Source organism: Helianthus annuus, chromosome 1, assembly GCF_002127325.2.
Source record: "Helianthus annuus cultivar XRQ/B chromosome 1, HanXRQr2.0-SUNRISE, whole genome shotgun sequence".
In the NCBI taxonomy this organism is placed as follows: domain Eukaryota; kingdom Viridiplantae; phylum Streptophyta; class Magnoliopsida; order Asterales; family Asteraceae; genus Helianthus; species Helianthus annuus.
This window is the reverse complement of record NC_035433.2, coordinates 91,749,921-91,761,665: the sequence shown is the minus strand read 5'-3', so window position 1 is coordinate 91,761,665 and position 11,745 is coordinate 91,749,921. Positions and strand designations below refer to the sequence as shown.

Sequence of the window (11,745 nt, the reverse complement as noted above, 5' to 3'; positions counted from 1 at the left end):
TGACAATTATGGTGTTCAAAATAAAACCATCATAATTAAGCAGGTACACATCAAAAACATGCTAAAAACTTTGATGCACTACAACTTCATAACTGTCATAATTAAGAAGGTAAACATCAAAAACATGCTAATAACTTTGATGCACTATAACTTCATATGAAAGATTCACAGCAAAGTATATAAATATAGCATGCATTTCCAAGACATATTGAATACAGTAAAGCCTTTTATTATGACCTACCAATGCGATGAACATGGTCTATTTACACATAACATCCATCACAGAAAAGTATCAATAGGCAAAAAACAAACCAAATCATAAAATCAAACCACTTTATTTTTAAAAACATTGGATCTTGATATGATCTTTCTTCGAAATACACGCGTGAATTGTCTTGAAGCTGGTAAATAACAAAAAGGTAACATGATCAAGACATACATACATGTATAAACACATACTGATCATCAACACTGCACATCAGCGGAAACGCGTTACGAAATAATGCGTTGCGCCAGTTTTTTTAAATGTACAATTGCCTGTTATTTCACTTCATATATTCAGTAGGTAAGATGATACAAAATAAACTAAAATTTTCTATAACATGTTGACCCAATTTTATCGTGGAAACCAAACCCACAACAGAGGCCACTATTTTACAAAGACAACAACACCTGTACGCTATATAAATCTGACACATGTAAAATAAAAATAAGAATTGGGAAAAAATAGGCCAACCTGGGGGTCGAACCCGGACCGGTACCAACAAAACATGGAACATAACCACTCCAGCAAAACGTCATAGGTGAAATCGAATAACTTGAAAACATTACGAAAGAAGAGAAAAGAAAAAAACTGAATCAAAACCTTCCACGCAGATGATAACACTGTTCATTTGCCTTCCGTTTTTAACATATGAGTTAGTTTCCAAAACATTCATTCATAGCAGCAAATTTTATACATCAAATGCTAATCTCTAATTACATATTTTCTTTTACAACATGTAGACTTTTAAAATCAATACAACTTGCCAAACAGAGTCTTTGTTTTAAAGGTTACCTTAACTCCGACTTATACCAAACAGTAAAATTCAGGTCATCGTAGCAATCGGACCTGTTTCATTCGGCCATGTTAGCGGGACATCCATATACTGGAGCTGATTATAGTGATCCATATCCATATGCCCATGCCACCAAATAGACATCTTAGAGACCCCACCATCAGACCGCATCTTCACCCACACAAAAGAATGGTCAAAAACATAAATCATGTTATAGCAAATTACATGTATCAACAAATAAATGAGTTTTTTTTTAAGCATTTCATACTTTTATAAGCCAAATAAATATCTTGTTTTCCATCTTCAGAGTTGATATGATTGTTAGGCATCTTTAGAATAAGAATTTTACCCTGTCTCCTATCCTTTTTCTTCAGTCTTGGGTCTTTTTATGTATAGTTTGCCGATGATGTTATATATCTATAAATAAGCATTTTGAGAAACCTGTATTCGTGAAGACAACTATCAAATTAGAAGTTCAAAATATACTTTTAAGATTCGGACTTCCACTCATTTTTTCAATTCACTGGACACATCGACTAAAGGAAACAAATATTAACCTGGAAAAGCTCAATGGATTAGTGGTTTAGATGCATCCGGTGTTACCCACTTGATGTTGGTTCAATTCCCCATCTTTGCTGTTCTGCCTTTCCTTATTTTTCCATAAGATAAAATGTATCTATGTAGAAAAATAACAACCAAAAATAAAGAAATTTAAAAGATTTCATTGCATAGATGAATCCAGATATTTACTGATGCAGAAGGCATTTATAAGCTCAAGCAAATGACCAACGTGGGACATCCGAGAGCACATTACTATATTATAAATTGTATGAATGATCAATAGCAGTAATGTAACTACTGGTACAATAATCAAAACACAGAAACGAAAAGTTTGTTAACTCTCAAGCTCACAGTTGTATTGGTTCTAAACCCAACTAATGAGCTGAGATGATAGAACAATTTAGATAATCTAAAACCCATGACAATGAACTGAATCTCCTATCTCCTAAAGTGAATATAAACATAATTTTGAGCAATTTTACCCCTAAAAAATCATTACTACAATAGATGTACCTGTGAAGAGCTTGAAGAGTACTGTCATGAGATGTTGTGATGATCAATTTTAACCTAAATTGATGTGTTCTTGAACAGATTACTCCCATTTAAGAACAAATTTATAAACCATAAACAACAATTTAGCGAAATTGAGGTTCAAATTATACAAATTGAACATAAAACTATTAAGGGTTTTATGTGAATTTTGCTTAGCGAGTTCACGCCCAATTGAAGTCGCATCTTTAGACAAACGACACCTGCACATTGATTAGCAAGCTTAAAGATTTCAAGAAACCCACACACTCAACACAAAATACCCAATTGAACTCAAACCTTTATTGACACAAAACCCACAAACTGATTTCATTTAGATTAAAGACAGCAAATTCAAGATTTCGGAAACCCACACTCAAAAACCCTTTCAACGAAAGATGAAATACCCGTACCCTAGATCTACAGATAACCAGGAGGTGGGTTCATTGTACCTGATCGGTGCCGATTTTGGTTGCACAGAAACACCATAGAGTCGATTGGCCAGAGTTACTCACCTTCGGTGACAACTAACAACACCATCGTCACACTCTGTCACGGCGGAACCCTAAATCTTCATGTCAGCAGCGGCGATGACAGTCACCGCGACGAGTGGTGTCCATATTACTGCACTTCATAATCTTCACCGAAAAGCCCTAGAGTCGTTCAGTTCTGTTTGTGGGAGGCGAGCACGCGTCGAAGGCCGGTTGCCAGAGACTCGCCGGCTCCCGGATCTCTGTTTCTCTCTCTTACCGCTCTGCTCGCTATCTGTTCTCTTTCTTTGTCTCGTGACTCTCGTCTCTGTCAGCGGCGGCAGTGACAGTCACCGCGACGAGTGGTGTCCGTGTTACTGCACTTCATAATCTTCACCGGAAAGCCCTAGAGTCGTTCAGTTCTGTTTGTGGGAGGCGAGCACGCGTCGAAGGCCGGTTGCCGGAGACTCGCCGTCTCCCGGATCTCTGTTTCTCTCTCTTACCGCTCTGCTCGCTATCTGTTCTCTTTCTTTGTCTCGTGACCCTCGTCTCTGCATTTTGCTGTTGAGAAGGAGAAAATAAAGTAGAAGGTAAAAAAAAAAAAGGCAAAAAGAGGGGTCGACCCAGTGCCATTTATCAACACACACTACACATCAATCACTTTACCAAATGTCAATATACAACTAACTGAAGAAAAACATGTATATATATTGGTGAATGAAATGGGCTGAGGTACTATTCACAAGGTTTGTTTTTTAATATATGTATAATATTGTGATTGGGCCGCTATATATGGATCTGTTAATTAATTTATTGGGCCAACAAAAACCACAAAGCCGACAACTGAAACATCATATGATTGGACCGAAATGATTATATAGTGGGCTAACAAACACTTAGACTAAACACAAACTTACTGGACCGATGATATTTATTTTCAAACAAGATTAATGAAGCCGACAAGCTTTATGACTCAATCGGACCTTCACTTTACCAACCATGTGCGACCTGAACACTTTATCTCAAAACTAATGATTATTCAACAGACCTGGAAATTCAATTCAAATTCATACCACTTTACCAACCATGTGCGACCTGAACACTTTATCTCAAAACTAATGATTATTCAACAGACCTGGAAATTCAATTCATACGAAATATTCATACGAAATGTTGATTTCACATGAAATGAATTATCATATCGTGCGAAATAGATAACTTTGGTACGAAATGAAGGTTTCGTGCGAAATAAATTCTAGTTTCACACGAAATGGACTTATCTAGTACGAAATGAATATGCAATTCACACGAAATAGGCTTTTCGTGTGAAATGAAACAATGTTTTCATACGAAATGGGTTTTTTTAAACAAAATAGTCACACTAAAAATCCATTTCGTACGAAATGAGAGTTCAATACAAACGAAATGAATGATGATGTCACCCAATCGATCGTTTTTTGGGAAATTGATCAACTTTTAGTTAGATTTTAGGTCTGATTCTTTCAAGGATTGGTTAAAACTGTATTTCGCACGTTATATGTGAAAATCAAACCATTTTATCCGTAAAATCTTGCTTAAATTTTGAAAAAATGTGAAGAAAGTGAGTAGAAGTGAGAATTTAGGATGAAATCAAGCTAAATCGGTAAGAACTCTTCCTCCTGAGCTCTGATACCACTTGTATGATCGTTGTGCGACCTTAACGAGTCGTTCAGAAGAGTTTTTGATCAAAACGAGAGGCGGAAACAAATGTTTTGATGATGAATCAGCTTGATTTGCACAGAGAATCACTTAAACTATCTCTTGTATTGATTTGACAACATTTTACAACCTGGAGACACTTCGGCAAAGCTTCGCTACCGGAATCCAAAGTTACAAATGAAATCTCAAGCCACCTATTTATAGGATTTTTCATTTCGCACGAAATGGACATTTCATTTCGCACGAAATGTCATTTCGCACGAAATGTCATTTCGCACGAAATGGACTTTTCATTTCGCACGAAATGTCATTTCGCACGAAATGGACTTTTCATTTCGGAAAATGTCATTTCGCACGAAATGGACTTTTCATTTCTGTAGGATCGTGATCTGACCCGAATGAGTCGTTCAGAGAAGTTCTACTTTGTTATAGGTGCGGAATAACAAGAAACAAAGCTAGAAACAGCTGACTCTTCACTTTAACTACTGATTGTATTGATTAGAACTCAATTACAAGCAGTCTTCACACCGGTAGCACTTCGGCGTGGAATACGTACAACTGTTATGTGATTTCGCTCATGGACACCTATATATAGGTTCTAGATTTCACTCCAAGAGACACAGGGTCCACATGAGCGAAATCAGAACATGTGATTTCGCCTGAAATCACCTACCTGTCCCTATGAGCGAAATCAGCATGCTAACTACTACACACTTCCTATTTTCTCGTAAAATGTGCCCTAATCTATACAATGTAATCTAAGACTCGATCCAAGACGAAGTCGACAGATGTAGTGCACCAACAGACTCCCCCTCAGATGTTGACGAGTCGTCCATCGAGTCTTTGACAATGTCATGTCTTCACTTCTTCAGTCTTGATCAGTCTCTGGGCTTCTCTCTTTCTATCTTCATCAACAGACTCTCCTTTAACAATATTTATTTGAATATCTTCAGACTCCCCCTCTCGATTTGCTGACATTTCTTTGTTCTTCAGTAATATCTGCTTCAGGATCATTGTCTGGCTTTCACAAGTCCAATATCGATGCCTGGCTTTAACACTGTCCACAAAATCGGAACCTGGCACTAGCTCTGTTCACAAACTCTTCAGGATCGATCAGCCTGGCTTTCTTCAATTAGAGTCCTCAGGTATCGGAAACCTGGCTTTCGTTCAGCTTAACTCTCAGGATTGAATTAACCTGGCTCAACTTAACCTGCAAAACCTCTACCTCAAAGTAAGATTTACATTTAACAATTTGAGTATAAACATATGCACCAACACTGACTCTCCCTCAAATCACTTTCTCTATGATGAACCAATTGTTGATTTAAAAACACACATTTGATGTTCAAGACACACTCCCCCTCACAACAATGTCATCATGTTTAGCACTCGGAATTTTGAAAATCAGCTTTCCAACATCAGTTGTCGAAAATCTTTTTGACTTTTTCAAAAGTTTATGCTAAAACACACACAAAATCTTTTTGGATTCTCTGAAAGAAAATAAATGACACCACTTGTAGAAACAACAGAATGCAGAAATGAAATATTTACAGACAATATTTTTGCGAGTTCGTGTAAGAGGATCATATCAGTTTATGAGACATGTCACCAACACCGTTAAGCTGCATTACATTTTAAGTTTTAAACAATTCACCTAGATTGTCAGTATATTCGTCCACTTAAATTTTCACACAAAGTTCAATTGATCCGAGATACGATGTTAATGTTTTAATGACTTGAACTTATCCGTGTGTCCCACTACTTGAATATACTCCCGTATCCAGATCCCAATATTCAGTCTTAGAGGTGAGTATACCACAGATGATATCTGTTTAGGGGTTAAAATGCGAGGGCCGTGAGAGCTCAGGTCGATACTTCCGTATACGCAAAGAGATGACGGCTTCAACTTTTCGGTGTGTCCCCTTTAGAGGATCTTTTGATTTCAACAGCAGCGACTATCAATTTTATTGTTTCATCAGCATGCTGAGGGCGAAGCTATGTTTCAAGCTTTTTGCGGAAAGCATTATCCGGGGACTAGGTCAGAACTTCCATTCAGCAGAAGTCCCGGGATAATACCCCAGATATCACTAAGCATAAAGACCTAGTATCTCAGAATAAGGGACCTTTCAAACAAGATTTCAGGGGTTACCTATATATCCAAGAAGTTGTTAACCCACAGAACAAGCAAGTTTGAATTTTTATGTTTATATCTCGTCACTATTTACTAAATGTGTAAAAACCTACTGACACATCCACAGTGAGATTATTTATCACATTTTATCTTTACATTTCTTTAGCATGTTGTGACAGCCTACTGATGTACTATCATTTCCTCTTTTCACAACAAAACTCATTTTTGATTTTATCATGTTTTTGTCTTTTTCAAATTTTCTAATGTTTTTGGATTTTCTGAAAATTTTCTACTCCCCCTAAAATGCAAACACATTTCAAAGGAAATTTGAAAATAACTAAGCTCTTGACCCACTTGAAACATGAAATGTAAAACAAACTGTACAAAACTTTGACAACTGACATCGAATCGCATCTAATCTCCATTCACTCGGCATAAACAATCTGAACTCCCCCTATCACAAACCATTTTCTCATTTAGATTTCAAAACACTTAAGTTTGTTTTAATCAAAATGATTTTTCCAGAAAATGAGTTTGTTTTTACCACTTGTAAGTTTACCACTTGTTAAGTATGGGGATATGGTTCATCATCTTGTCTATTTATATCATGTGTAGTAAATCAAGTACAACTTAATGTCCCTGATTTACCATTTGCAATTTAGCAACCTCTGTACCAATTGTAAGAATAACCACTTGTAAGTATAACAAACAAATACCACTTGTAGGAATGAGTCATCTACATACAACACTTTATCAATCAGGATGCCGATTCCTGCTTCACACTTACCAACCTGGAAGCTCCGGCGTTGTCCTTCACCTGTAATCATTCAAACATTTTCAAAAGCTTTCATACAAACTCATTAAAACATGAATGATGCCGATTCCTGATCCACGATATAAACTTGGGATCTCCGGCGTAGTCCTTAGACTTCAAGGGAAACAAACTTCCATCCAAGTCTTCTCAGACTTGATGGTTTTCAATTCTTGCGCAGTAAGGTTGTATGTTGCCTTTTTAGTTGCATAAAAATCTTTAACCCCCTTTGTTTTCCCATTCAACATTTTCCCAAAAATTTTCTTAACATTCCCATTGAATGTTTTCTCGACATCAAACTTAGTTTTCTCTGTGTAAAACTGATTCGAGATTTCAACCTTTCCAACCTTTTGTTTAACCTCTTCAAACTTCAGTGATGGAAACTCATTATCATTCACTGAAATTTTCACCTCAACTTGTGGCTCTTCTGGCTTTGTGGAACCAGATTCATCGCCGACTTTCTCATCAACCTTTTTAACAACCCACATTTGGTTGTCTTTCTCTTTCCTTTTATAAAAATTCTTTTTAGAACACTCACCAACCTCATAAGTTGAGTTTTCAAAAATTTTAAATTTTTCGGTTGGTGGTTCAACCTCAACAACCTTTTCTTTCAATTTATTAGAAACTCCCTGTTTTGTTTTGGCATTTTTCGGACAGTTCCATGCAATGTGACCAGCTTCATTGCATCTGTAACAGGTTCGAGTTTCCTTTGAATGAGACACTTCAGTTCCATTTTTTCTCTTCTCAGCAAGAAACTCTTGATTTGACTGTCTCCAGAATGGTTTCTTCTGTTCCTCTTCTGCACTTCCACCTAACACAAATTCTGTTTTTGTTTTAGAATTTTTCATATTTTTATGATTTTCTGGTGGAATAAAATCAAGACCTTTCTTTTTGTAGCTACGATTTTGGTTTGGTTTCTTTTGAAAACCAGGACCAGAATTGTAACCCTTTTTCTTATTTAAACGTTGTTGAACTCTTGAAGTGTATTTTTTAGGTTTTCCAGTAAGATTTAAATCTTCTATTTCAGAAATATTAATTTCTGTCATTTTGAAAACCTTTTTGATCCTGTCAAAACGAACACTTCTTATTGGAAACTCTTTGTCATAGTATAATTTGTCAGAATCATTTAAAGTGTATGCAACTTCAAATGTTTCATCATCCAAATTTGCTTTTGATAACAAAAATTCTTTACTGTAAGACTGTTTAACCGACGACTTTTGACTGTTGACTGACGAATTTGACCCTCCAGACTCAGACTTTGACTCGGACTCCTCATCAGTATCCAACAGCTGATCGACCACCTTTTTGATTAACTCAGACTCATGATCAGTGTCAGACGAGGTAAATGTGACGTCAATGTTTTCTGGTAATACGTCAGTTGTGTCGGTTTTTAGCTTTATATTGACTGCTTTTTCAAGTTGCTCCTCGTTTGGTTTTCTAGGAGAATACCCTTCCCAAATTGGAGGCGGACACTTGTTATAGCTAACAGTCGGTTTCTTACCACTATCTTTCTTTTTCTTTGGCTTCTCGTCTTGAAAAGCTTCCATACCTGCAACAGTTAGGTAAATACGATCAATGAGATAATCATAACTAGAATAACTTTGTAGTAAACGTCTAATTCTCTCATTCTCAAACTTTTCTGTCTCCAACTCTTGCTTCCACTTAGCACTCTCTTCGATGTAGAAATTTATAGCTTTTTGCTTTGTCATCATGACTGCATTCTTCATCGTTAGTGCTTGTTCTCTTTCTGAATTTGTCTTTTGGAGACCAGTTACTGTTTTGTTCAAGACATCATAAGATTCTTTCACATAGTTGAGATTGAACAACAACTGCTCTTTCTTCTTCTCATACTCAGCAATTATATCATCTTTTGCTGAACATTCTTTGCATGCTTCCAAACACTTCTCACAAGGTTTGACAACTTCAACAATTTTTTCAACTTCGATAGTTTTCACCACTTCAACCACCTTTTCTTCTTCTTTCACCTTTTCTTCTACCTTCACTTGCTCATTCTCAACCATCTTCTCAGCAACACATTCAACGTTCTCATTCTGAACAACATCTTCAGTATTCTTTTGTTGTTGTTCTTTAGCAGTTCGTTTTACCTTCAGTTTCTCCAAGTGATCTGCAAAATAAAAATGAAAACTTTCAGGAGATAAATGAGATTTTGCAATATTGATATGTTTTTCTTCCTCATCATCACTGCTTTCATCTGGAGGTGACTGATCAAACTGTGCAGATTTTTCAGACCTAGTATCTGATAAACCAGAATCAGATGGTGTTTGATCAAAAACAACTTCTTTTTCTGAACTAATATCATTTTGAACACTCTCATCTGAACTCTGTGAGTTTTCATCAGTACTTTCTGAACTCTCATCAGATGCAACGGACTCTTCATCCACGCTCTTCACAGTCTCTCCGATAGACTTCATCCATGTGGCAAACATGTCTGGTTCTCTAACAATCTTAGCGATGAAAGCTTTATATTCTCCTTTTTCATCAACAAACATATCCCAGCTGAAGCCTTCAGGTAATCTTTCATCATCTTAATCGACTAAACATGCTTTGCTTTCAGGTGATATGTAGTTGTTCCAGTTAAAGTCTACCAAACACGCTCTCTTTGAATCCTCAATCTTCCTACCATGAGCCGTCTGTGAGTCTTGTGATTGACCAACCTGCTGATAAATGGCTTTCCGGTAGTAATCGTCTTTTCCAAATGGATTCTGAGCTCCACTAGCTTCCCTGTTCTTGCACTCTCGCTTGAAATAGCCTTTCTCCCTGCATCGAAAACAAGTAACTTTAGATTTATCAAAACCTAAAGTAGATACATGAGCATCGAGAAAGTGATTTCTCCCAGTAATAAGCTTGAACTTTTCAGCTCGTCTGAGAACACTGGCTAGACACCATTTGATATCCATTAATTCCATCTCTTCGACGTCTATTTGATCGTAATCCTCATTTGTAAGCATAGGATTTCCGATTCGTCCAGCCACTAGACCTTCATATGAGAGTAACACAGAACCAAGTAAAGCCATGTGGTCTTTAGCAGTTTCTTCCGAAAAACTTTGACCTTCTGGAAGATTTAGAGCGATGTTGCACTGAATCACATAACCATTTCCTGTTTTTGTGCTCTGAGAATGAAAGCTTGTATTTGACTCTTTAGGATTGACACTTGGAAATGATGAGAATCCACTGCTGCTTTTGTTAGAACCCTGATCAACCTTTTCCGTTGAATCCCCAGTGTTGATGCATTTAATGTCTATCGCCTTCGTCAAACCGAGTCGTAGTGAAAAGCCGGAAGGAATCAAGCGCATAATGTCTTATTTAGTTAGAAATGGCAAGGTGGCAAACTTGTAATTAATGATAACTATCATTAAAGTGCCTTGACCATATAAATAGAGGTTATGTCATTCTTTTAGTAAGGGTTTTGAGTTAGATTTTTGGGAGAATTAGTAGGAGACTTGGAGGAGAAGACTTTCTAGAGAGAGAAAGTAGAGAGAGAAAGTATCGTATTTGTGATTCTTGTACCGTACATGTCAATTCTATCAATGGAATCACATTAGTAGTACGTTATCGTGTGTTCGGTCACGTACGTTCACGGATTCCGCACGTGAAACGTCCGTTACGCAATCGAACGGAGTCAAAACCGGTCCAACAATTGGTATCAGAGCTAGGAGCTCGATTGCTTGATCAAACACATCGTTCTCGTACAGATTTCAGAGATTTCAGAGGCGATTCAGATCCAATTTCATCTATTTCTTCATCTTCTACCTACTTTTCACGTTTTTCATCGTTTTTCATCAAATTGAACAGGTAAATACGGTCCGTTTCGTCTGATTTTTGGATATGTTGTGCGTATAGACCCGATCTACAACCCTACCAAGTTTCAGCTCGAAACTCCAAGCCGTTTTGGAGAAAACGCAGTTTTTCGGGTCCGATTCGCGTCAAACAGAAGGTTGGTTCGCTCATAGGGCAACTGGTATGAACCGCTTTTAAGACAATCTTCAGGACCGCTCATGTGATAAGATTCTGGTCCGCTCATGATGCATTAGTTTGGATCGCTTTTTTGGTCTAATTTGGTGGTTCGCTCATAAGAACTCTTGGTCCGCTTATTGTGTCATAAGGTGGTCTGCTCAAAAGGTTTGAATCTAGTTCGCTTTTAAGTCATCGTTGTCAGTGGTAAATTGCAGGTTCACTTAATGATTTGATCACCGCCCAATAAAACGAATTCATGGTTAAAAGCTGAATTAGACTTCTCAAAAAGCTGAACAAATTAAAAACGTTGGGTGTGGTAGGTTGTTATTGTTTGTCGGCCACTACGCCCCACTAAGATTTGATAGTGTTGTTGATTGGTTTTAAGTCACCGCCCCACTAGTTTTTATCGGCCCAATCACAGGATTCAAAGGCAGTTATTGAGTTGTCATTTGTACAGCCCATTTGGCCCAATCACGTTTGGTGTGGCATGTGACTATTCAGTTTGAAGAGTAT

The 11,745-nt window shown here is 37.1% G+C and overlaps 2 long non-coding RNA genes across 3 annotated transcripts; both read right to left on the bottom strand.

Moving 5' to 3' along the window:
* Positions 1-213: 213 nt before the first annotated feature.
* On the bottom strand, positions 214-823 carry LOC110876332. Its single transcript, XR_002556653.2, has 2 exons — positions 737-823; positions 214-401 (listed from the first exon to the last, which is right to left on the bottom strand). It is a non-coding gene; the product is annotated as an uncharacterized LOC110876332 (long non-coding RNA).
* Positions 824-875: 52 nt separating this feature from the next.
* On the bottom strand, positions 876-3,300 carry LOC110876321. 2 transcript variants are annotated; one of them, XR_002556648.2, is made up of 3 exons: positions 1,616-3,300; positions 1,327-1,499; positions 876-1,229 (listed from the first exon to the last, which is right to left on the bottom strand). It is a non-coding gene; the product is annotated as an uncharacterized LOC110876321 (long non-coding RNA). The 2 variants fall into 2 exon arrangements; XR_002556650.2 differs by having other exon boundaries at positions 919-1,229; positions 1,408-1,499; positions 1,616-3,295.
* Positions 3,301-11,745: the final 8,445 nt, after the last annotated feature.